Genomic DNA, 26,002 nt, shown 5'->3' on the forward strand with positions numbered 1-26,002 from the left:
TGTGTCATATAGCGACTGCCAATCCAACCAAGTTTTGGGCAAGAAAACCTTGAAATGGTTGAAGACTGGTCTAGACTCTACTAGGCCAGGCAAGTGACTAGACCCAGGCTAGACAAGGGACGAGGAGGACTAGACCAAGGTCGAGGGAGGACTAGTCCAGGGACGAGGGCTGGTTGGACCAGGGCGAGAGAGGACTAGGGCGAGATAGGACTAGACCAATTGGACCAGGGCGAGAGGAGAACAGTGCAAGGCAAGGTAGGCGAACCTAGGTAAAACACACTAGCTTCACTGTTTGTATTCTCAACAGAGTGAGACTTCAGTTGAGGTCCCAACGTGATCGCCAAAATGAGAGCACCTGTAGCCCGGATAGTGTGTCGTGCTCTCTACAGTGGGTGCTCCTCAGTGCAATGTGCGTGACAAGACCCTTTAAATATGAGTCAAGGGCTCATTCTCTGGCATGCTCTGCGAGAGGCGCAGAGGATGGAGTACCAGTGTTCTACGGAGTTCAAGTAATATAAAGAAATACCGAAAGGGCCGCCAAGGTTTGGGGCAGTGCTCTCTTGGGGTGGAACTCCGCCACTCCCCGTCTCCAGTCGTGCATCTCTTTCAATTCCGTTGTTATTGAAGTACTAAAAGGCTGTTCAATCTATTCTTTTTTTTGTTGGCACGTGGTGCCGGTCTCGTGATAGTTGGCTGTTATTATGCGGCAAATGAGGGATGCATGTGTCCCCCAGAGCATAATAGCAGACAGAGATGCTACAATCTTTGCTTTGCGCCAAGCCTTGACAGTGAAATTTCAAATCATCGATGACCTAAAAACTCAAGTTCCAGGATTTCGAGAGATGTTATTACAGGGAGATATGGGGTTCAACAGCCCAACCAAAAGATTGCCATACCTATGTTGCTATATGGTATGGGTGGACTGATCCAGTGAGACCAATACAAACTCCTATGTATTATGGTCAACTAGGTCCTTCTACACAATTTATAGGAGGTGCTTAGTCTCAGTAGTTTGACTACTATACCTAGGGGTTTCAGTAGCCCGCACTCATGACACAGATACACCCGACATAGAGAGTTCCTTGTGAGGGATTTTTTGGCACACATCACCATGGTTGTGTCAGTCGGTGGCCTCAATACCATCCAGGGTTGGTGCTCCCATCTGCCGCTCAAAGTCATGGCAACTACTTTCATAGAGGGCGAGTTTGAAGGCAACATGGCGCAACCGCCTGTAGTCCATCAGGCTCCTACAATCGATCTTATGGCTCCACCTACGGAGGAAGACACTTCGGGTGCTGTAGTGGCGACGACACTCTCTCTGGGTTGACACGATCAGGATATGCAATCCTTTGTCAATTTTCTTAGTACATGCAATTTTCTTTCACAGTTTTTAGTGGGCAACTTGTAGTAGGGCTACAATGTCACTTGCACATGACATGCAGCTACATTTATAGTTGGTCTTGGGTTCAGACTAGATGGACTCTCGCCTGAACATTGACACGTGGCAAAGACACGGGTTGCACAGGTGGTAGTCTAATGGACATCGTGGCCAACTCTCCACCACCATAGTTCAGAGATAGATGTAGCTGGATTGCTAAGGATATTTTGCTAGCCATTGGTGGCTCTTTATGATTGTATATATGCATAGTTAATTCTAGCCTTTACATGCATCATACTTTCTATGAATCTAGAGTCTCCTGTCTTGTGTCCCACACCGCACAACTGCACTCTCCCTGCACATTGGAGCCTCAACACCCCCATTGTACTTGTAGTTGAGTGTGCTACCAGCCAAAGTCTCTACTGGTTCCATTGAGTTCTAAGCCTGTTGTTGTGTCTCTGAGGTCACAGTAAAGCGCACAACACACTTTTCTTGCTACAAAATATTGCTTCTTCTAACTCCCCCCACTCAGCCGCTATCTATCTGTACCAACTACTAAGTGCAACCCTTCTTGACAGAGGTGTTGCCCATATAAGCACGGCTTTCCCATTGGGCATAAGGGCATCTCCTTATTCTTGGCCTGCTTGTGCTCTTTGTTATCCCAACTATTTTTATTCACGTTAAAAGAGGCTCTACTATTGTCTTTTCCCTGAACTCCATGGCTCTTTGTCACATCCACCAGCCGCCTTCACCATTGTCCGCCCCTTGCTTGCTCCTGTGTTGCCCTCCATAGCTACCTGGCAGCGTCGCCTTTTCTGCACCCTTGATCATCACCTACAAAAAAAAAAAAAACGGCCGCGATCTTTACGCGAGTAGCTATTCGTGCCCATGGCAAGGAGCTATAAAAGCATCACATGCTCTCACTCAGAGGAGAGGATCAGTTTTTGCAAGAAGGAGATGCTGCTACAGAGTTCACCCGCAAAGAAGACATTTGCCAGTGATGCCCATGGCTGCCCCAAGTGTACCCGATGTTGCCAAGACCCAGTGCGCGAGTTCCCTCGCGAAGAAGTGCCTACGGAGCGTGTTTCCATCGCGACAAGCTGCTGTTTTTCTCTGTTTTCAGCCCATAAACGTCGTAGACGGGGCTGATTACGAGAAGGAACCCGATAACACACCTCTTTTGTGTGTGGGATTGGAAGAGAGGATTTTCTATGTAGAGATCTCTTCCGAGGAATTGCTTTTCGAGAACCGAGTTGCATTTCGAGTGTCGAGACTTTGAAGGTAATGATTTTCATGTTATGATCTTTGAGTATTTGATTGCAGGTGTACTTCCTCTTCGTGAGAGAGTAGGAGTAGAGGAAGGCACGAGCCTCTGAAGGAGAAAAGCACTCTAGGAACTAGAGCTAGATCAACCTCAGGGTTTGGTACCTAAGTTTGGGAAGTAGATCGGAGAGAGGTAGTCTCTCAAGTTGTGATCCGGAAGTTGGGATTCCCAAGTAAGGACTTCGTGTCCGGGAAAAGCAGAGTTGTTCTGCGGGAAGTGGACTCTGGAAACAGAGTTGGAAAAGAGAGTTGCAGGGATGTCATGCCCTCAGTCTGGAAGGTGAGACCCAGAGGCGTTCTCAAGGATTTGGAATAAGGAATATCCTCTAGCTTCGATATTAAGTGATAAATTTTATTCATCCGAGTATATTTTATATTGCTATGCGCTCCCGTTTGTGACAAAGGCGGTGTACTGAGATGGTAGGGTCATCATTGATGGCAAGACCATCGCATAGGGACTCTATGCCTATGGGACACATGAAGAGATCCACCTTGCGGTTTGGAACTGCAATGGGGATCTATGGACACACCCAGAGAGACTTGAGGAGGCGATGAGAGGACGGGTTTTGAGAGAGACACATGAGAGTCCAGAGCGGAGTCTACCAAAGATTAAGGGCTCTCAGTGGGAGTCCACCCATCAAGAGAGCACCCGCCAGCACACCCCACGAGGGTCAGGAGGGTGCCTATACTCTCAGACAAGGATTCCGAAGCAGGATACAGGTTGTTGCACGAGACCCACAAGCCCGTTAACTCTAGATCCGTTTTGAGCTATCACAGGCCAGGACTATCTATATCGCCCTCTGCTACTTCGCCCCATCAGGCTTCAGATTTGCTACCACAGAGACAGCAGGGGAGAGGGAGGAGAGACCATCCCCATACACATGCTTGTCAGATAAGATTATGGAGTACACTACACTAAGGGAAGTCTTCCTTTTCAACGCCAGGACAGGTAGGAATCGGTGTGAGATATACACCATAGAGGACTTGATGGCACTATTCGCAATACAGGAGGAGGCCACCATGAGAGATTCAATAGACACAGCTTGCACCACAGAGTACGGCCATCATTTTCTCAGATTAGGCTCCCAGCGTTGCCTCGTTATTTATAACGGGATGGCACAATGGCCTACTTTATGAGGAGTGACATGCATACCACATGGAGTCTTTCAGTAGCTTGTTGCTGTTGCATAAACACCGCAAAGGCTTGAAACATTTTCATTGTGACCGAATCAAACCGCACACCTTGTTGCTCTTGTTGCTCCATAGCTTTAGAGCTTTGAATTGAGACCTTCAACTTTTGAACCCTCACCCTAGCCTACTTTGCGTCCGGTTCACCAAAATCGTGTCAAGAAGTGTTTAGTGCGGCTAGGAAAGCGCAAGTCTCTAACTATGAGGATTCGTAGCAAAATAAAGCGAGTCGCAAAAGATTTGAAGCAAAAGAACACACTCAAAAAGACCAAAACTCCCGTCATGAAATTATCACTCTAGAAAACAACCAGGATCAACTTAAAACTCATGTGTGTGATGATTTGGTGTAGCCTCCAGTTGCACAGATATGGTGCTCTTTCGCCCTGATAAAAACCCTAAATTTACGCTTCAATTCTTCGTGGGGACCATTTCATGGAAGCTCCAGAACTTCATTAGAGAAGCCCAAGTGATTATTTGAAGAGGGGAAACCCCAACTGGTGGCCACACAACCTCGAACATGCCGTGGAAATGACACGGGACTGCACTAGTGTCGTGACTTGGAACTGCCGTGTCTCCTTTGTTAGATGTTCAAAAGAGCTCATTCTTGGCTCTATAAACTCACTCTTGAGCTTGAGCAAGGATGACATCATCATTGATGTGGCATTTTGAGCAATTTTTTACTAATTTTGGTCTATTTTTGGCTATTTTAGCCCAAAAATGGTCTTTTTTATGTTCGTTTAAAGCCCAAACAAGGTGGGAAAATCCCTAATTTTGTGGAAAAATCCCATTGGGCTCAAATTTCATGTTGAACCTCATTTTCCCACTTGGCAAGCATTTCAGACACATCTTTTACTGCCATGCATTAAACCTACTATTTTTTGCTGAGATCGCCCACATTGAACTTTCTAGACAGAAAGAATGTGCCACTTCTAAACACTTGACATTTGTACAACTCTAAAGCAAATTAGGCAACTCTAGGCATATTTTAATGCGATAAAACACGCAACAATGCCACATAGAGGGCCTCACTTGCCTCGCAAGGTATGTACACAACTGCAAATGTGGCATCCGTTTTCGCATATATCACACTATGTGCATTATAGCACTTGGTCCCACATAACAAAAGCATTCAGAGTGAGGTCAATATTTAGTTTCACATTATGCACGTGCCATCATCCATGGCACGAGAGCGGGCATTTTTGTTGCTTATTGAGAGATGGGCTTTGGCCCCTTATCCCACATGGATTACTACGATGGAGATCCGTAGACTCAGAGAGACTACCCTTAGGAGCAGAGGACGTACACATAGAGGATCCATACTGAACCATATCACTACTTTTTACACTTGGGATGGCCCACCACAGGCTACCCAGTCACATCCTCATTGGGGCATTCTTCTTGATGGAGCCATCCAGCTTGGCCGCTCATGACGCCTGAGGATGCGAGGATCTTCAAACCGTAGACGAGGTCTACATCGAGGCTATGGAGGAGATCATTGAATGACATCGATGCTGGGTTCAAGCCCTTGTCGGTATACCCGTGGGAACATATCCTCATAAGCATGCAGTTACACTTAGTGAGAGCCACTCTTTTAGTGGAGTGTGCATGGAAGACTTTTACCTTATATATATGTAAAGGCTTTGAATAAAAATTAAAAGACCACACTACATGGGCACATACATGCCACATGGCTCATGAGTGGCGATTGGTCAGCTCAGAGTATCATCACAGGAAGCGTTGCTCATACCCCCCGAGCTAAGAGGTTTTGCTAGCTTTGCGGAGAGAGGGTGATTGAAGACAAGGAGCACTTTGTCTGCAAATGTAGAGCATATAAGTGTACCAGAGAAAGTTATGAGACTCTTTTCACAGGACAGCTCACCCTATGACAGATTATGTAGTCTAGAGATCAGCTCTAGTTTGGTTGTTTTCTAGTGGAGATACATAGGCATAGAGAGACAGTGCTAGAGACATAGAGAGACACTGCTAGCACCTGAGATTTTCCTTGATGCTGGCAGAGCCAACCGTGATCATACGTGCAACCCTTACACCACACCCACCCATGTACCAGATCTTACACCCCCAGTTTGAAATAGGATGGAGCTAGTCAGCTTGATGTACTTCATGATTGCACTTCCCTGAGCATATAGATGGGCAGCCATGCCCCCTAGAGATAGAGCTCCACTGCCCCCTCATATACCATGTACCTCGTATCCTAGTCTCCCAAGGATCACCCCCTTCCCCCCATTGTTACTTTGCACTCTGTCCTTCCCCGATAGATGGATGACACACATATGTATATTTTATTTGTCTTATAGGCCGACTTTGTCCTCTAATAGACGTAAAAAGATCTTTTTTTCTTTCTTTTTCTCTCCGTCTTGCATCATCATCGCATGCTCTTCTTGTCGCAGATCACATTTTGTTTTAAGATGTCATTGTTTGCATTTGGTCTTTTTGTTAAATGCACACAATTCACAGTGGTCCTCATGCTTTTCAGCTATTGTGGCATTGGGGAATGATGCTAAAGCTAGACTTCAAACAAGAGACAACTTGGAAAATCGAGATTTTTATTGAGGGTCAAGTTATTGTCAATAATAATAGCTCCACTAGGTAGATTTGAGACACATGTAGAGTCCATGAGGCTATCCAAATGTTGCAAGTTTTAGTGTGTCAATGTGCATGCCTCAACTCGACTCTTATGTTTGACTTTTGGACTCGGTGCAATCTGCGACTGTGTTGCCAAGAAATCAAATTGTCAAAGGATGCTGTCTTCACTTTGCGCACTCGGAAATTCTTCTGTTATGTAAAAGGCATAAGAGGAGAGCTCGAGTGTGCATAATGGATTATTGTTCAAGGGATTTTTGTCTTTGCTGCAATGGCATGGACCTAATGGTTTTGTCAAGATCATAGAAGATTTGTGAAGCCATGAGAGGGTGGTAACATGAGGGTGTCTATGTAGACTGCATCAGACCAGGTATCGGACATTTTTTTTTTCACAAGTTTTTTTGCATGAAAAGGTGTTTAACCATGGATTTTTCAGCTGCAAGTGCAATTTACTGACTGGGCTTCTCAACGCTGAGTGTTCAAAGCGATAAATAGAGATTTGCTTGACTTGGTCCACAATCAGAAGAAATTTTCCAAGGTATATTCAAGTCATCCCTTCTTGAAGACTTTTGACAACTTGCAAGAAGTGTGCTTGACCAGAACTTCGCATATAATTTTTGACAATACACCAAAATATATTTGCTGTTGTATCAACATCTGACGATATTTTGCTTTTGGCAATAACGGTACTAGTTAGAGGTCAGAACTGCATGTCAACTTAAATTTTCTAGTCTTTCTTTTCACTATTCGGAATAATATTAGGCATCTGTTTTCGCTTTTGGAATTTGTCGAACACTCTTAGCACATAAATGCAATATAATTCAATGCTAATGAGTAATATTATATAGCCTAGTAGAGGGAGAAAGGAAAAATGCAAAGATGTCTATGAGCTCACCATAGATACCTAGTGGTGTCTCCTTCCTTATTACAATAAATGACGACATATCAGATGCCAAGTGCTTATTGATTGGTTGTGTAGAAAACAATTTCAAAACAAACTACCAAGTTTACGAAGCCCTGGCATGGGTCTGTTTAGTAAAACTTCAAGCGATGTTGCTAACACTGCTAATTAAAAAAAAAAGCCGCCAATTTGCCTTATTGGTTATCTTGTTTTGACATAAATTTTAATCAGAAGCTAGAACTGCATACAAGGGAATTTTATGCGTAAGCATGATGAAGTCTTTAGTCTAAGTAGTATCTTGCTAATAAATTTATGTCGGGTCTTCCCATATGCTTTAAAAAACATGTAGGTTTCATAAACAAAGCTAACATCACTTTTGGGAAGAATTTATGTATGTTCAAGAGGGTGAGCCCTAAGGATTGCTCTCAACTTTGATACTTCTGAGTATACCAATATCTTGCTTAAAAAAGTAAAAAACAAAATTTTGTTGTCGTCATCAGGAATCTCTGTTCGGCAAAACTTATTTTTGCACTTTTTTCTTTGGTGTAATTCTCTGAAATGGTATAAAGTTATGTAGTTCGAGTAGATTGTGCATTCAGAGGCCTCTTGTCACCTCCCTTTTTGTTTGTTGATAGTATTTTTTGGAGCATTTGAGTGGTTCATTCCATGTGGTTATAGGGATTGCTATCTTGGTAGGATGTTGATGCAAGAAGATTGTTTGGAGGAATCTATGTTATATATTGTAGACCGTTGTAAACATAAGGTAGACTGGCAAGAAAAGAATCGAGCTCTTCAAGGAAACTTGCAAAGAAGCCTTATTATATTGGCAAAAAATTATTGCATCCATTAACTGCTTCGAGTCATATGCTTCTCGTAGATCAATAGTATCAATGCTTGAGAAAAACCTAGGGTTAGTGTAATCCCACCTACAAATTTTGAGATTTATCTCTAAATTTTAAATTTGAAGTTGAGAAAACCTGCAAATTTGGACGAATTTAGTCTAATTAAAGCGTCGTCTTCAATAGCCAAATTTCAAGGCTCCGAATGATGGAGCCTTGATTATTGATTTTCAATCAGAGTATCCACGATTATTGGCAGCTTATTAATCTTGGTGGGTGATCTTGTAACACTTAATGTCCCATACATGGTGGACTACCATGCTCTGATGGACGACAGCCAACGCCCTCCTGTGTGGTAGCATTCAACAAAGCCATTTCCACTACCAAGGCCATATTATCAACTATTGAAGGCCCACAATTGGCGTCACATGGGCTCCTCTATAGGCCCCTAAAAAGGGCTTGAAAGTTTGAGGGCCCTTCAATTTTTCAAGGGCCCTTGAAAGAATATGATATGAATTGGGTTTTCAAACATTGGAAATAGGATGGGAGAAGGACCTTAGCAAGTTATTATACACTTTTGACCTTTTGTAACTCTCTTAAAGGGTGATCTCTAATGTGAGGGGTGGCCCTACCTAAGGCCGGCTTCAGAAGAGGTGGAGACAGAGAAAAGGAAAGGGGCGTGTGACCAATTCGGCACAGTCGTATTGCAGCAAAAGAGAATGCCACATTTTCGGGGTTGCTATTGCATGAGAACCGTTGATCCCATGCCTCCCCGGGCATGATTCTGCTCAGTGATCCACGTCACCAGGGGTTTGTTAATGGAAATTGCTGCTTTAGGGCGAGCATAACCTGGTGGCTGTTCTGTGCTGCTCTACAAAGTGAGACGACGGTTGTTAAAAGCCATGCAGAGCAAGGGAAAGAAGATCCACGAAGGGATTTCGACTCAAGGGCTCTGGCCTTGAACAAGGATCAGAGAATTCACGATGAGATTGCTGTAGAGACATTCACGACGAGATTGCTACTGATGAGGAGCTTGGCAGTCACAACACTGCCTCATCTAAACAGCAGCTTGTGCCTTTAAGGCCTCGCGTTCACATGGGTCAGGGAGTTCACGATGAGATTGCTACTGATGAGGAGATGTTGGAATGTGCGTGGCAGCATTTGTCTCCCATCCTCTGCCATACCACCACATCTACGACAGCCTGGGTGGCCCCCATTGTCTCCCATCCTCTAATATGCCACCATAACAGCATTCCCACAACTAGAGTGGAGCCGACTTCACGATTATAGATGGTATCTTGCCCACCACAACATCAACTGCGGACTACCGTGAGCCTAGAGTATGACAAGGTGAAGGTTGCGCACCAGTGTGACTGCTATGTTGGCAAGACAATGGCAACCAACAAACAGGGAATTGTGATTGCGGGAATACACGCTGTGGTAAAGGATGGCCGACTAGTATGATGAGAGACAACACACAGGCTAATGCTAGCTTAGTGTGATAACTTCTTGCTGGACTTTAAGGGTTAAGGGCTCTGTCAATTTGTCTCGAAAACATACTCTCTGCAGGACTCTCTATTGGTGGATTGACTTCTGTAGGAAAATTTGTCTCTCGCAAAGAATGAGAACTGAGCAAATGCTGGCTGATTGCCGCGTGAGTCCACTTGTGGTGAGAGTGTGTGAACTCCTCTTTCAAGTTCATAATCCTCAAGAGGGGCACACACCTAGTGTGATGGTTCGGTATCATCCTTGCCTTTGCACAGTGTAGAGAAGCCAAAGGTACTACCGAAGGTACAATTCGACACGCAACATGGGCGATAAGTTTTTCGGAATGCAATCTCATGACACCCCACAAGATTCTCTCCTTGTTGCAGCTGCCTCCTCCTACGATCTTTGAGAATATCAAGGCTGGAGACTATCCATCACAGTGCACGTTCGGACCCCCCTTAACTCCTTATGTCGGGCCTACTGCCCGCAGCAGAATGTGAATGCAACACAAAGGAAGAGCACACATGATTTAATATAAAGCTGCAGCTTCTTAAAAGAGATGCATCTGTTGACATCCAGCATGTATGTGTGAAGGTATATCCTACAATTGAGATGCAGAGTCAGAGCCAAAGCAAATAGTATATCCATTACATATGTGCATTACAAGCGGGCTGGCTTGATTGTGTTCATTGCCATGCTTCGAAAAGCAAGCAGTTCTCTCTGTATGGCACATCACTAATATTGAGTGGATTAGGATGGGGTGCATTTGACGGGCGCGAGCGAAGTCGGGGCTGTGAATCTAGAGACCCGAATTTACAAATGCAACCTGAGTACCCAAATTTACATTTTGCCTGCATTCAGAAAACCATACGTGTTTCAAGCAGCGCACATTGGGGGGTGGTTAGGACATCGGTCTGCCAAGCAAAGTGTCGGGGGATCAAGTCTAAGGTTGGGAAAGGAAGTCTTGGCCCCGAATTTACATTTTGCTTGCCCTGAATTTACCAATTTTTTTCGAATTTACAATACATGCATCCGACGGCCCGATTTCGCCCGCAGTCGCTAGATGCACCCCCATCCCCTCAATATTGTGGCGTGTCAAATACAGAGGAGGGAGGAGCAGTAGGCAACATAAAAAGCAGAGGCGGATGTAGTAGGTGATGATCAAGGGTGCAGAAAAGGCGACGCTGCCAGGTAGCTATGGAGGGCAACACAGGAGCAAGCAAGGGGCGGACAATGGTGAAGGCGGCTGGTGGATGTGACAAAGAGCCATGGAGTTCAGGGAAAAGACAATAGTAGAGCCTCTTTTAACGTGAATAAAAATAGTTGGGATAACAAAGAGCACAAGCAGGCCAAGAATAAGGAGATGCCCTTATGCCCAATGGGAAAGCCGTGCTTATATGGGCAACACCTCTGTCAAGAAGGGTTGCACTTAGTAGTTGGTACAGATAGATAGCGGCTGAGTGGGGGGAGTTAGAAGAAGCAATATTTTGTAGCAAGAAAAGTGTGTTGTGCGCTTTACTGTGACCTCAGAGACACAACAACAGGCTTAGAACTCAATGGAACCAGTAGAGACTTTGGCTGGTAGCACACTCAACTACAAGTACAATGGGGGTGTTGAGGCTCCAATGTGCAGGGAGAGTGCAGTTGTGCGGTGTGGGACACAAGACAGGAGACTCTAGATTCATAGAAAGTATGATGCATGTAAAGGCTAGAATTAACTATGCATATATACAATCATAAAGAGCCACCAATGGCTAGCAAAATATCCTTAGCAATCCAGCTACATCTATCTCTGAACTATGGTGGTGGAGAGTTGGCCACGATGTCCATTAGACTACCACCTGTGCAACCCGTGTCTTTGCCACGTGTCAATGTTCAGGCGAGAGTCCATCTAGTCTGAACCCAAGACCAACTATAAATGTAGCTGCATGTCATGTGCAAGTGACATTGTAGCCCTACTACAAGTTGCCCACTAAAAACTGTGAAAGAAAATTGCATGTACTAAGAAAATTGACAAAGGATTGCATATCCTGATCGTGTCAACCCAGAGAGAGTGTCGTCGCCACTACAGCACCCGAAGTGTCTTCCTCCGTAGGTGGAGCCATAAGATCGATTGTAGGAGCCTGATGGACTACAGGCGGTTGCGCCATGTTGCCTTCAAACTCGCCCTCTATGAAAGTAGTTGCCATGACTTTGAGCGGCAGATGGGAGCACCAACCCTGGATGGTATTGAGGCCACCGACTGACACAACCATGGTGATGTGTGCCAAAAAATCCCTCACAAGGAACTCTCTATGTCGGGTGTATCTGTGTCATGAGTGCGGGCTACTGAAACCCCTAGGTATAGTAGTCAAACTACTGAGACTAAGCACCTCCTATAAATTGTGTAGAAGGACCTAGTTGACCATAATACATAGGAGTTTGTATTGGTCTCACTGGATCAGTCCACCCATACCATATAGCAACATAGGTATGGCAATCTTTTGGTTGGGCTGTTGAACCCCATATCTCCCTGTAATAACATCTCTCGAAATCCTGGAACTTGAGTTTTTAGGTCATCGATGATTTGAAATTTCACTGTCAAGGCTTGGCGCAAAGCAAAGATTGTAGCATCTCTGTCTGCTATTATGCTCTGGGGGACACATGCATCCCTCATTTGCCGCATAATAACAGCCAACTATCACGAGACCGGCACCACGTGCCAACAAAAAAAAGAATAGATTGAACAGCCTTTTAGTACTTCAATAACAACGGAATTGAAAGAGATGCACGACTGGAGACGGGGAGTGGCGGAGTTCCACCCCAAGAGAGCACTGCCCCAAACCTTGGCGGCCCTTTCGGTATTTCTTTATATTACTTGAACTCCGTAGAACACTGGTACTCCATCCTCTGCGCCTCTCGCAGAGCATGCCAGAGAATGAGCCCTTGACTCATATTTAAAGGGTCTTGTCACGCACATTGCACTGAGGAGCACCCACTGTAGAGAGCACGACACACTATCCGGGCTACAGGTGCTCTCATTTTGGCGATCACGTTGGGACCTCAACTGAAGTCTCACTCTGTTGAGAATACAAACAGTGAAGCTAGTGTGTTTTACCTAGGTTCGCCTACCTTGCCTTGCACTGTTCTCCTCTCGCCCTGGTCCAATTGGTCTAGTCCTATCTCGCCCTAGTCCTCTCTCGCCCTGGTCCAACCAGCCCTCGTCCCTGGACTAGTCCTCCCTCGACCTTGGTCTAGTCCTCCTCGTCCCTTGTCTAGCCTGGGTCTAGTCACTTGCCTGGCCTAGTAGAGTCTAGACCAGTCTTCAACCATTTCAAGGTTTTCTTGCCCAAAACTTGGTTGGATTGGCAGTCGCTATATGACACATACAAGGCGGTCAGTCGAGCGTCAAAGTGCACTACTGAGTCCTCTGTAGTACTACAACAGAAGACGACCCTTGGTACCTAGTAGAAGTCCATCAACCTCATCACCCATACCTCCACATACGACATCACCCATTCCTCTATCTGGTTCCACATCTTCCAGATCACCTTCCCCAATAAAGCTCTCTCCTATTCTGTTACAGCAAGCTATTGAGCAAGAGGCTCCTGAGCAAGGGGCCATGGAACCGTTGGTTAGTGTTTTGGCCAAGGTAAACAAGTTCCCTATTTTCAAAGGACTCTCTTCAAAAGATGCTGACGACCATGCAAGGAGGTTTGTATCTCTTTGTAGGGGTCGTGGTCTTAATAGAGAAGATGCTTATTTGGTACTCTTTTGATCTACCTTGGATGGCTTAGCAGATAAATGGTACAGTCAGTTTGCAGAGAACCATTTTGCAAGTTGGGCAGCTTTACAACAACATTTTTTTGCGGCATTCAGGCCAAGTGACTACTAGGAAAAGGTTTTAGATGAGTTTGGCCAATATGGTGCTCCAGCCAGAGGAGACTTTTGCAGAACTAATGACTAAAACCAAGTCTCTGGTTACGAAGCTTCCTTAGCAACCAGGGGAATTTATGGTTACGAAGTGGGTGGAGAAGGCTCTTCCCAAAACTTCTCAACAAAAACTCCGAGAGAGTCTCCGACCTGACACCACTCTGGAGGAGTTTGTCGCGGCTGCTACTAGGATAGAGGGAGCTAGGAAGCTGTTCACCAACTCTCCTCAGGTAGAGACCCCCTCAGTGTCTTTGGAAAGTCCTTTTGATCCTTTAACTTCTTTACGCAGGGAACTGGAAGCCCTAAAGTTACAGAGAGCTCTTCAAGAGGAGAGGTTTTTCTCTCTTAGACAAGAGAAGCCTCCACATCACGAGGCATTGGAACAGATCAAGCACGAGCTAGAAAAGCTCAAGTCTCAGCAAGAGACTAAGGCTATGGTTTGGTGTAGCTCATGCCGCTCTCTAGGGCACCCTCCACAGGAATGCCCCCTTCGGGTTTACTACCACTTTTGTGAGAAGTCTGGACATGAGGACAAGGATTGCTACTACCTCAAGGGATTGCGACAAATACAGCAAAGTCTTGGTCCTACTCTTCAACAAGGGTCAGCACCTGCATCCAACATGGTTTCTCCCTGTGGCCATCCACACCATATGCCAACTTTATTGACATCCCCTCCTATGCAAGGTATTCAAAGTACTTTTCCGTCTCAGAGCTTTTATCATACCCATGCTCCCTCGTCACCTCAAAACTTATATGCCTCCACCTCCAACTCCATGCACCAAGAGCAAGGACCACCTCGCCCTTCGTCTCGTCCATTGAATCGGCTCGTTTTGTGCTACAGATGTAGAGAATATGGTCATTACCAAAGCAAATGCCCTCTGCTCGAAGGGTCCCCTCCTTGCCGTCATTGCCCCGAAACGAAGGATTGCCCTAAAATTCGTGCGTCCACGGTTTCGAACCCAAGTCAAAGCCAGAATCAGGTTGCCTTTCCCAAGCTCAATTTGATAGCAGTTAGCACCGTTTCTGAGCCGCTCCCTTCTACCCACGTGGTTACCCCTCAAAATAAGCTGTCGCAGTTGGTAGAGGAGCCATTTGGCGTTCTCACGCGGGCCAAGAGAGTTGCTCTCGGTCTTAGCATTCCAGCAAGTTCAACTCCCCTACACATTCTCACACCAGTGGATACCCTTGCTTCAGCTCTTAACAAGCCATCCCTCAGTGCCATGAAGAAATCCAAATCTTTGCTCTCCGATATTGATGAAGCTTTCTTGGAAGCAGTTTCAGATCTACAGAAGATCAAGGTACCAGAGAAACCATTGGTAGAACAAGAAAAGCTTACAGCAGAGATAGTCTTGAAGAACACTTTCCAACAAGTGTCCCTCTATGACATGTTGCAGTTAGATGCGAGTTTCAGAAGTGACACCCTTGCAGTTATTCAGTCACTTTATCGTGGAGCAGGTCCTAGTGGCGGGCACCTCCCAGTGCGACCATCAGAGTCCTATATGATATCCAATCCCGCTGCTCCACTCACTTATTACAGAAGCCCTCAATTGACAGTGTCCGTTTTGGGTCGGCAATTCTCAGGAGTGATAGTGGATGGTGGATTTGGCATTTAGCTGATGCCCCAGTTCACTATGTTAGCTCTAGGTCTACAGCCTACTCGTCTTGCTCCCTTAACAATTACATCGGCCGACCCAGCGCGGACAGTCTACCCAGTGGGCATAGTGGACAATGTGCCTCTGCAAGTACAAGACTTTACTTTTAACTTGGATTTTGTTCAAGGCGGATTTCCCGTGCTCATTGGAAGACCATGGCTGCGACACACTAAAGCACTTCATGATTAGGGAAACGATGCAATGTGGATACATACTTCTCGCTCCTCGATGCAACCCATTCTCTTAGAAGGAGGTATGGATCCCGTGCTGCAGCAAGTTTCTTTGTCAATGGAAACCAACCCTGAACAAGAACAACCTACTACACCTGAAGGGTCAGACGAAGATCTGTTGGATGGGTTGGAAGCTATCAAATCTATTCCCTGTTATGGAGTCTCTATTCACTCCTTGCCTAAAGGTACACTCTCTCCCAATGTTTCCACAACTAAACCTAATGAGCCACCTGAGTCAGCTCAAAGGTTGCAACCGGTTTGCAGGTCGCAGAAGATACTCTTGATGCACCCTTGGTGGAAGCCTTTGAATTTAATGAGCCTCTGAAGAATCATAGAAGCGGAAAAAAATCCCCTCTACAGGACTTCACCCCCCTTCACCATCAGCCCCATCAGCCCCTGTGTCTGCTTCTCCGACCAGACAAAGCTCTCCTCTATGTCTAGCTTCCTCAAGACGGGGTACAACCAAAAGGATGTTCCTTTCAAGTTTTATGAATTCCCTGCTTATGATAGTTGTCTTGCTCATGGTACCTTCTCATGCTCTCCATCAACTGTTGTGCTCTATAGCATCTCAACTTTCAGCGAGTGGACCATGGAATTTGTTTGCAATGGAATACGAAATCTTCCAGCCATACTTTGCATTGGAGATTGATATCTGCTATCTACCACCCCCTCACACCCTCTTGCCCCCATCTACCCCCTATCCCCTACACCCTACCCTCCCCCTCACACCCCCTCGTTCCCCTACCCTTTGTTCCCTCGCCCCTAGTCCCCATGCCCACTCACCCTCGTCCCTAGTCCCTTGCCCTCGCTCCTACCCACTTCCCCCTCACCCCTACCCCCTACTTACCCCTCGCCTCTACCCACCCCCTCCCTTCCCCTCGCCCCTAACCACCCCCTCCCTTGCCCTCGCCCCCCCTCGCCCCTACCCACCCCCCTCTTGCCCTCGCCCCTACGTAGTATCTAGTGGTTTTCTTTCACAGTTTTTTAGTCTACCTCTCACCGAGACCGTGAACGGTCTTGTGGCGGGCAACCTGTAGCAGGCTACAGTCACTTTCACAAGATATACAGTTAGTACAGCTGGCCGAGGCTGGTTCACACTGGGCTACACGAACTCTCTTCGTTGGGCAGTGACACGTGGCAAGGGATACGGACTGTGGTCTAGTGGACATCGTGGCCAGGTCACCACCACTCAGTTACTACTCAATTAGGGATAGAGTTAGATGGCCGACATTACGAGCCATTGGTGGCTCTTTATGATTGTACATATGAGTAGCAGTTGTTGGTGTCTCCATCTTCTAGATATATGGTCCAGCGTCGTCGTCTAGAGTAGCGAGTCTATACACACAACACTGCTTCACCATCCCTACACATTTTGAGCCTCAACACCCCATTATACCTGTGATTCCCGAGTTGGAGCTGAGTGTGCTGCCACGCCAGAGTCTGTATCAGTTCTTTGAGATAATCAAGTCATATGTTGTAGTCTGTTGTTGAGTCTCTGTGAGCTGAGTTGTTGTCTATTTGTTCCTTTGTTTTTCGTCTTTTTGAGTGAGATTGTCACGCACATTGGACTGAGGAGCACCCACTGAGGACACACTATCCACGCTACAGGTGCTCTCATTTTTGGTGGTCTAGTGGACATCGTGGCCACGTCACCACCACTCAGTCACTCAGTTTGGGGATAGATTGAGATGGCTGACATTTATGAGTCGTTGGTGGTTCTTTATGATTGTACATATGAGTAGTAGCTGTAATCGGATCATCTTCTAGCTCTATGGCCCAACGTCGTTGTTAGGAGTAGGAAGTCTATACACAGCACGTCTTCACCATGCCTGTACATTTTGAGCCTTGACACCCCATTGTACCTGTGAGTCTTGGCCTGGAGTTGAGTGTGCTGCCACGCCAGAGTCTGTATCAGTTCTTTGAGATAGTCGAGTCATATGTTGTGGTCTGTTGTTGTGTCTCTGTGAGTTTAGTTGTCGTCTATTTGTTCCTTGTTTTCCGTATGTTTGAGTGAGATTGTCACCTACATTGCACTGAGGAGCACCACACCCACTGTAGAGAGCACGACACACTATCCTCGTTACAGAAAAGACGATTGGCTTTCCATCTTGAAACTTGCACAAAGACGAGGGTTAGATTTCTTCCATAAGTTTGTAGTTGATTGCAGCATGGTCTATAAACTCTTGAATAGTCGAAACAAGCCTCGACTAGCAATGTTCCTTTGACAGAGATGGTACCCCCAAGATATAGCAATCACCTTGGATCTCGAAGGTTATCAGCTTGAGAAGATACACCTCGTGAGAGATGTTTTTAAAAAAAAACCAAGTCGTAATCTCCTAGGGTTTCTGTGGCAAGCATTTCAAGATAACCCACTCTGCCAGAAGCTACACTCGGAAGAAAGATATCTGAAGGCATATAACTTCGGGCAAATTTTTTCTTAAAAGCTCCTTGGAGTGTGTTGACGGCTACGTCAACGCACGACATAACTCAACAAAGCCTTATTTTTTGAGAGTTATAAAATGCTGCGGATTATGGTTATAAACATCATTTGTAATAGGTAGGTAGTTTAGTTGTAGAAGCCGGGGTGCAATGGCACTTCCAGATTGTAAATACAAAGCCATTTGACCCTCTAAACTAACCCAAGGTGACCTTAGTCTATAAGGTACCTAGGTCACTTTTGTAACAGAACTTTTATCATAATCAAGTTTTAAGTTGCCGTCGAATGTGCGTGAGAGAGAAAGAGAGAGTGAGCTTGATCGTGGCGCTATTTTCCTCTCGATCATCACATTATAGATCCGACTGCACCACTGCGCTAGTCTCAGCAAGAGGTACGCGACAACACCAAGCATTCCTCACCGAACAGAGTATATATGCTCGCGTATCTACGAGCTATTTGCAGCTGTAAGTATATCAAATGATGTATGTTTTCGACGTGCAAGTAGTCATTAGAATCGTAGCAACATAAGCTACGCATAGATACGTATAGATTTCAGTTTCAAGCACATTCAAAATTCCGTTCTATCTTTATACGCGCTTTCCCATATGGATTTAGACCGAGGATTTTGAGTGTAGAGGCTTTGGGATAGGTGTATCCTAGTGAGGGGATGGTGTTTCTTAAGTTTCGTATGATTCTGGTATGGTTTAGTGAGTTTCCTTTCGTTGTGTGTATGTGGCCTAGGTGGTGTAGTTGAGAGTAGTGAGATTCTAGGTTGTGGTTTAGTTGGCCTTTCAGAGTGTTATATGTGTAGGATGGTCTCAGCCTGACAAGATAAAGAGATTTTCTCCGTGTGTCTATTGTATCATCTGTGTTCTCGATTGACATTATGTTGATCTAGGTTGTATTGGATGCACTTTATAGGTGGTGTGATTCGCTCCCGCAACATTGGCGCCGTTGCGTGGGATACGAGGACTTAGGTAGGTATTCTTAGTAACACGTGTGATGGTTGCTTGCTTTAGTTTCGCCTAAAGAAAGCATTTTTCTTAAGTGGTTCCGGAAGAGGTTATTCCGCGATCAAGTGGATAGTCAGGAAGCTTGTGTATTGCCGAGGGTCTGCGATTAGATAAATTTAGTTAGGATTTGTAGATTAGAGTAGTTGTTGGTGGTTGAGTGGTTTGTGAGGTGATAAAAGCGGTTTCTACTTCGTGTGGCATTGAAGCTTTTTTCTACTCATAGATGCAAAACCCTATATGATTTGTAGGAGTAGCTTTAGGTAAGTGATTTGAGTCTGATCTAGAGCTATTCATCATTGATTTATTTGCTAAAGTGCTTGTTGGCATTCATGATCTTTAAAAACTCTTCTTTTGAGGGAAAAATGCAATAAAAAGAGTTATGTTGACATTTTCGCATGGCTGATTGGTGTTGAGTATATAAGAGGGCATGTGCAAGGGTCTGTGCTAAAAAACTGTAATTCTGTAAACTTGAACTTTATATGCATATAAAGTCTCAAGGGGCATCTAGACCAAATCTGAAAAATCCAGTGTGTTCAAAAGGTATTATTTATCCTAAGAATACCTTGAGTGGGAAGTTTTGGCATAGATTTGGGGACCAAAGCCAAAAGATAGAGTGGTTGTGACTAAAAAAGCAAAAACTTGTGTTTGTGAGCACTTTTGAACTTTAAATTTTGCTGTAAACACATGTACATGTTGCTAATGATAAGGGGAACTTAGAATAGAAACAAATCTGAAATCTGAGACAGTAGACTTTGTACGTGTATAAAGTCTCCCACACCATCTTGAGACAACATTTTGAAATTTGAATGTACCAGTGTGTTCAGAAGGGGGGTTTTATCGCATGTATACTTTTGAAACTAGAGTTTTGACCAACTTTTGACACCCAAAAGACAAAAGATGGAGTGTTAAAAACAAGAGAAAAAAGAAAACTTGAGATTCTGAGCACATTTTTGCACGAAAATTGGTAGAAGTGATTGAAAGCTAGTGCTAGAGACTTGGGGATGTGTGTGATTGAGTTCTTTCCAAAAAGTTGATCAGTAGACATCATACTTGAACGATGTCTCAAGGGTGATTCTAGCAGCAAAAATGAAGTTTTGACATTATATCCATGTTCATACACCAAATCTCATATCATTTGGACATATAGATTGGGAGTTAAAGGGATTTTACTCTTTCAGGGGATTTTCTTGTAAAATTGGTGATTTTGAGCAATTTTGACATCCAAAATTTGTTGTAAGCACATATTCTTGTTTCACACACTAAGGGGCACCTCTGGTAGAAACAGAACTAAAATCTAAGCAAAAGACTTTATACGCGTATAAAGTCTTAGAGGCCATATCTGAGGTCAAAAGTTGCATGTAAGTGTATCCTTGTGATCTATACCATTTAGGGAGCATATACACCAAATTTCATCAAATTTGAAACTCATTTGGGCTTGCAAAGACCAAAGACATATCTAGGCAAGTGAATGCTTTGTATTGGCCATAACTTGCTCAAAAAGTGTCAAAATTCAATTCTGAAACGTACTATGAGTTGACAGTATAGAGACAAATGAAATTAACTTTATTCTGACCAATTAGACTTCATAGCGTATGAAGTCTAAAGGACACTTTTAGAGATCAAAATTGAAATCTGAGCTTACCAAGGTGTTAAGCATCACAAGACAAGCTCACATACCAAATTTTGTCAAATCTGAGCACATAGACTTTATACGCGTATAAAGTCTCAAGACCAGATTTGAAAGTCAAATTTCACTTTTGACCACATAGGGTAGAAATCTTAGTAAATTTTGAGCCAAAAGACTTCATACGCATATAATGTCTCATAGGCTAGATCTTGGGGGGGGGGGGGGGGGGGGGGGGGGGGGGGGGGGTGCACCCCACTGGAGATGTTGCTGAGGAGCTATTGTGCAGGCAAGGCTCACAGGACAGCGATGGCGAAGCACGTCGCGTGACGGCCTTTGGGAAGAGAGAGGAGAGAGGGACAGGCTATTTTACCTGTTTTGGGGACGGAGGAGGAAGGGATCTGGCGAGATTCTGCGTAAAAGAGCAACGTAGACGTAGAAGTCCCTAGCCAAAATTTTATAGAATTTGGAGCTCATTTGGGCTTGCAAAGAGCAAAAGACAGAAAATTGCAGATTCTACCTTGTATTAGTCTCAACTTGCTCAAAAAATGTTTGAAACTTGCTGAGAGTTGCTTGAGTGATAAGGGATCAGTGGAAAAAAGGTTACCTCATCCTGTCACAAAAGACTTTATACATGTATAATGTCTCAAGTGTCAAAATAAAGGTCAAATTCACAAACTGAGCATACCAGTGGGTAGAGGACATCAAGGGGAGCTCACATACCAAATTTTATCAAATTTTGAGCAAAAAGATATCATTCGCGTATGATGTCTCTAGCCCTATTTTGGAGGTGAAAACTCATATTGAGCTTCTAGAAGTGTTAAGCACTATAAAGTAAGCCTAGTGACCAAGTTTCAATAAATTTGGGTCACATTTGGTTAAGATACAAACAAAAATCCTTGATCCTGAAATTGTTTTGAGTGTTGTTTCAAGTGCAGTTCACCAAATCTGCTCTAACTTTTCATAGACAACTCCAAATTGAGTCAAGTATAGCTAGGAAAAAAGCTTGCGAGCAATAGGACAAACCTAAACCTGAATTTTAGAGCTGAATTTTCCTAGGTTTTCTAATTCCAAACTTTTAGGGTACCCACAACTAGTTTCTAGAGACCAAAAGAGTCACAAATTCATGACTTTTGAGACCTGATCAAGGGCAAAAAGGGATAAGTTACACTAAGCCAAGGACCAAAGGTGCTTATTAAGGACTATCTTAAGAGTATTGAGTGGGCCTGACATTAAGGAAGCTAAGGTCATCAGGATGGAAAGCCAATCTACCAAGTTCTTTTGTAGAAAATGGGAGAAAATGGAGAGAAAATGGACGAACCGTACGAGAAGAGTGTTACTATGGCATGGAATATGCTAGGGAAAGGTATGTACAACCTGCTCCAATAGCACCTACTTCACATAGATACGTTACGAGGAATGAGTCGGGTCCTTATAGGAGTTGCAAGACCACAGCTTAGTCTTCGGACAACAACCTCGACTGTTAGGTGTTGGAATACCTGTATACATGAGATACACGCCGACGATAGAAACATATAATAACAACCAGAGCGGGTACTTTCCTTCAAAGCGACAGAAATGAGAGAAACACATGGAATGGTGAGGCCGGTACAACCTCCACCTCTTGCGTTCCAACCTGAAGAAAGAAGATACGAGATGGACGAAAGGACATTGCGGTTCATTGCTAATAGAGGCTTAGTAAGGTCAAAGCTTGCGTACAGCCAAGAGGAGATGCAAGAAGAAGCTCCTCAATCAGAGATAGATTGTCACAAAAGCCGTGACAACCACTTGGTCAAGCAATGTCCTCAAACGAAGATCACCCAAGTGAATGCCTATTGTCTTTATTGTGGTATCATTCACTTGATTCCTAACTATCCAAGAAACCCAAACCGAGTCAGAAAGATCGCGACAATTATCTCAGGAATTATTCAGCTACCCAGTAGCTCGAAAATGAAAACGTCGTACCAGTGCATGTAATTACGAGAGCGCAAGCTCAAAAGGAAGCTGTTGAGAATCCAGAGACGGACAAAACGAAAACGGATGCGAGTTTAGAGACGAGTGAACCAAAGACTGATACACCTAGTCAAAAGACCAAGAGAAAACGAAACAACTGGAAAGCTAGAAAGGCTAGGATGAAAGCACGTAGGGAACGAGAGCATAAGTGCATAGTTGAGAAGCTTACCCAAGCTGAAGAGACGATAAGACAACACGAGGAAATGGTTGCATCATCTCTTGTGGAGCATCTCAACCTCCAACAGAACCAAGGGAGCCCAAAAGTGCTAGTTCAGGAGGATCAATGTTGGTCGAGAAGGTTAATGAGCATTTGGATGACCTCCTAAAAGACTATGAAACACGGCTCAAAAACAACCAAACCCAAGAACAGAAATGGACGATATATCCATATGCGGAACTAGAAAATGATAAGTTTGAAATGTGCAAGAAAATGATTCAAAAAGCCTAAGCTTTACTAGAACCACAAGTTGGAAAACCTGAGGGTGTGATCTTTGTCCCACCTACACCAGTAATCTCACCAAACCAGGAACGAAAAGAGCCAAATTCTAGTCTTGAGCACGGACAAAAGCTCAAGGACCCCGCATTAGAACCAAGGATAGTGTTGAATACCATGGATAACTCTTCCGAGGGATTTCACATAGCTATACTTGATAGGTATAAAGAAATAGATGGTCTTGACGGAAACAAGTCAGAGAGGCCAATGAAGCAAGTGGGCTAAACAGAGGAGTAAACCAATCGGGTGATGGAAGAGGAGTGTCTCTTCCTCCAATAGAGGAATTTGAGGGTGGGTCTCAAATGAATTTAGATGTGGAATCATATTGGGGAGACAAAGGATCTATACAGTGTGTGGATAGTCAACCCCATTCACTAAGAACACTACCATTTTATAAGGGAGAATACGAGGCCAAGTCAGAGGTTGTTGCAGTTCCATCAGAGAGACTGTCTTCCAACAAGGTCATCGATTCAAAAGGGCTGATAGATATTCTATTTACCCCAGTCACCTATACGATAATGTTAATCGAATTTCTCAGAATAAGGTCAAACATGTGGGCTAATGTGGAAAAATGCCTAGAGAAATTTGGTGTTAAGAAATCAATGACTCAAATCGAGAAAGGGATCAAAAGAGCTAGAAATACCTTAGCTAAACAATAAGCCAATGCAATTAAACAAAGTAGGCGAGTACTATGAGGGAGAAAATGGGAACACCACTCTTCTCGTGGAATTCCAAGGTGTAAAACCCATGGCAATCCTTGATAGTGAAGCCGGTGTTTCCATGGCAACAAACGAGGTCTGGAAAAATGGGGAAAGACCAGCAGTGAGGGCTACAAGGATGAAACTTCAACTTGCAGACGGACACATGAAAAGGCCATAGGACTGCTAGAAAAAGTAGTTGTTACTTCTTATGGAATTGAATATGAGCAAACCTTTGCTATTGTTGACTTTGACAAGAAGAACAACTATGATATCATTCTAAAAAGACCATTCGTACGACAATTGAAAATGGTCCAAGATTAGGGATATGATTATATCTACTTGAGAAATATAGAAACCACAACAAAGAAGGACCATAGTTACAGGGATGTGACAAGAACACCTATGGAGGAGTGTGATTCCGCTACTGTAGCAAGATCAGAACTTCCAGCATGGTTGGGTAAGCATAAAGAGCTATGGATGTGTGGAGCTTCGCAATGCGAAGCGTAAAGCGAGAGAAAGACATCCTAGAAAGGGCAATTGAAGATACAAATTATATCCCAGAACCCTTTCTTGAGAAAGATTAGAGCCACTTCAATGGGAACACATTTTGGCTACTCTTGATGTGTGCGCTATTCAAGACGATTCAACAACGAAGTTTTGTGATGAAGATGGCTATGATGTTGTTCCTTATTTTGCAGTGAGTGTGATCCAAGAAAACAAAGACGAAGAACATTTTTACGACTTTGTAGAACACTTGGAGCTTCAAGAAGATATCGACAACAAATATCCACACGACCTAGCAGGTGACAAAACAAAACTTCAACTAATGCACGGTTTTATGATTGTCTAGATCAAAAACCTAGGAACCAATGCCACCGCTACAAGAATAAATTGCATTTGAAGTAGATTCCAAAATCCGTGTTGAAAACATAAACTGCAACAAACATCCTCATACGTGGCTCCTATACAGGAAAAAAAGACTCTGCCAAGAAGAGCACAATCATGTCAACGAGCTACCAACGCTCTAATCAAGTGGATATCAAAGTCATCCCAAAAACAACAATCCAAGTGTACAAGAGCTGAAGTAAAGACCGTTGAAGATTCACACAAAGACAAGGTGGATCCCAAAAAAGTCTCTTCAAACACAAACGAAGCAGGGACAAGTATGGGTTCCCAAACGAGCAGCATCAACGAAAAAGCAAATAATCAACAAGAAATGGGTCCCAAAGGGAACCAATAAACCTATTGTCACTGCACCGTCGCTTGAATTTTTTCAATTCCTCGTACAGTTAGAAGAGAACCCATTCTGAGGAACAATGCCAAATACGACAATCAACAACAAGGCTAAACTAGATTCCAAGGATGCATCATAAAGATAAGTAAGCCTTCAAAAAAAAGCTCCACAATCTTCCATAAAGCAAACGACACAGGAGATTCAAAGAATATCACATTACTTAGAATAGGAAGCCTTGTCAGCAAATGCCAATAAGCAAATTGCTTATACCCACATCTTGCACAGCATAAATCTTTTCCATGCATTCACTGTGTATGCATAATAGGGCTACATTACAAGGCCTTCATATGCACAATTTTTTATTGCCCGAGCATAAACACATACCCTTGGTGATACCCTGTCGTCAAGGAAGACTCCAAATAGGAGGGGGGGAGGCATTCTAAATGAGGACCTAATATTATAAATACTAGAGGGCAATGTTTTGTAAGTTGTATTCAATTTTTGTATGTGATTGCATTTTGTGACAAAATTCAAAGTATATGTCCTCATAGTACAAATACAAGAGGAGTATGGGGACAAAAGCGGACATGTGTACAATGTACGTAGCGTTTAGATTTCTATTACTTGATTTTGTTTTTTGTTTTGACTTTATTTTTTGTTTTATTTAGTCGTTTTTTGGAATTTTCTTGAGAAAAGAAAAATTCCATAATCCAGATGAAGGACAGGTTACTTAACTATCATAATAGATGTCTACAAAAGCAACTAGGGATCAAGCCAAATTTTGGTCTTTATCATTGATTCTACATGTGTTTGGTAGCTTAAAAGTGCAAGAGATTAAAAAAGTTAGCTTGTATGCCAAATACAAGCCCAAATCAAGCCAAACATTTCAGGAGGTTGGGCATAGAGAGTACAAGCTAATGGTTTCACCAAAAAAAAAAAAAGGATCTAACCCTTAGCCAAAGATGCAAATTTTTC

General features: G+C 43.9%; 1 protein-coding gene across 6 annotated transcripts in view; it reads left to right on the top strand.

The window, feature by feature from the left end:
- The window catches only part of LOC147419073 (ABC transporter C family member 2-like), a 164,936-nt gene extending 157,667 nt beyond the window's left edge, over window positions 1–7,269 (top strand). For all 6 annotated transcript variants that reach the window (XR_015187176.1, XR_015187177.1, XR_015187179.1 and 3 more), the window contains 2 exons: window positions 6,631–6,860; window positions 6,927–7,269. The gene's annotated coding sequence lies outside the window, so the exon portion shown is untranslated. The remainder of the gene's footprint in view (window positions 1–6,630; window positions 6,861–6,926) is intronic.
- Window positions 7,270–26,002: the final 18,733 nt, after the last annotated feature.

Source organism: Adiantum capillus-veneris, chromosome 29 (genome assembly GCF_014529385.1).
Source record: "Adiantum capillus-veneris isolate H3 chromosome 29, ASM1452938v2, whole genome shotgun sequence".
In the NCBI taxonomy this organism is placed as follows: Eukaryota; Viridiplantae; Streptophyta; class Polypodiopsida; order Polypodiales; family Pteridaceae; genus Adiantum; species Adiantum capillus-veneris.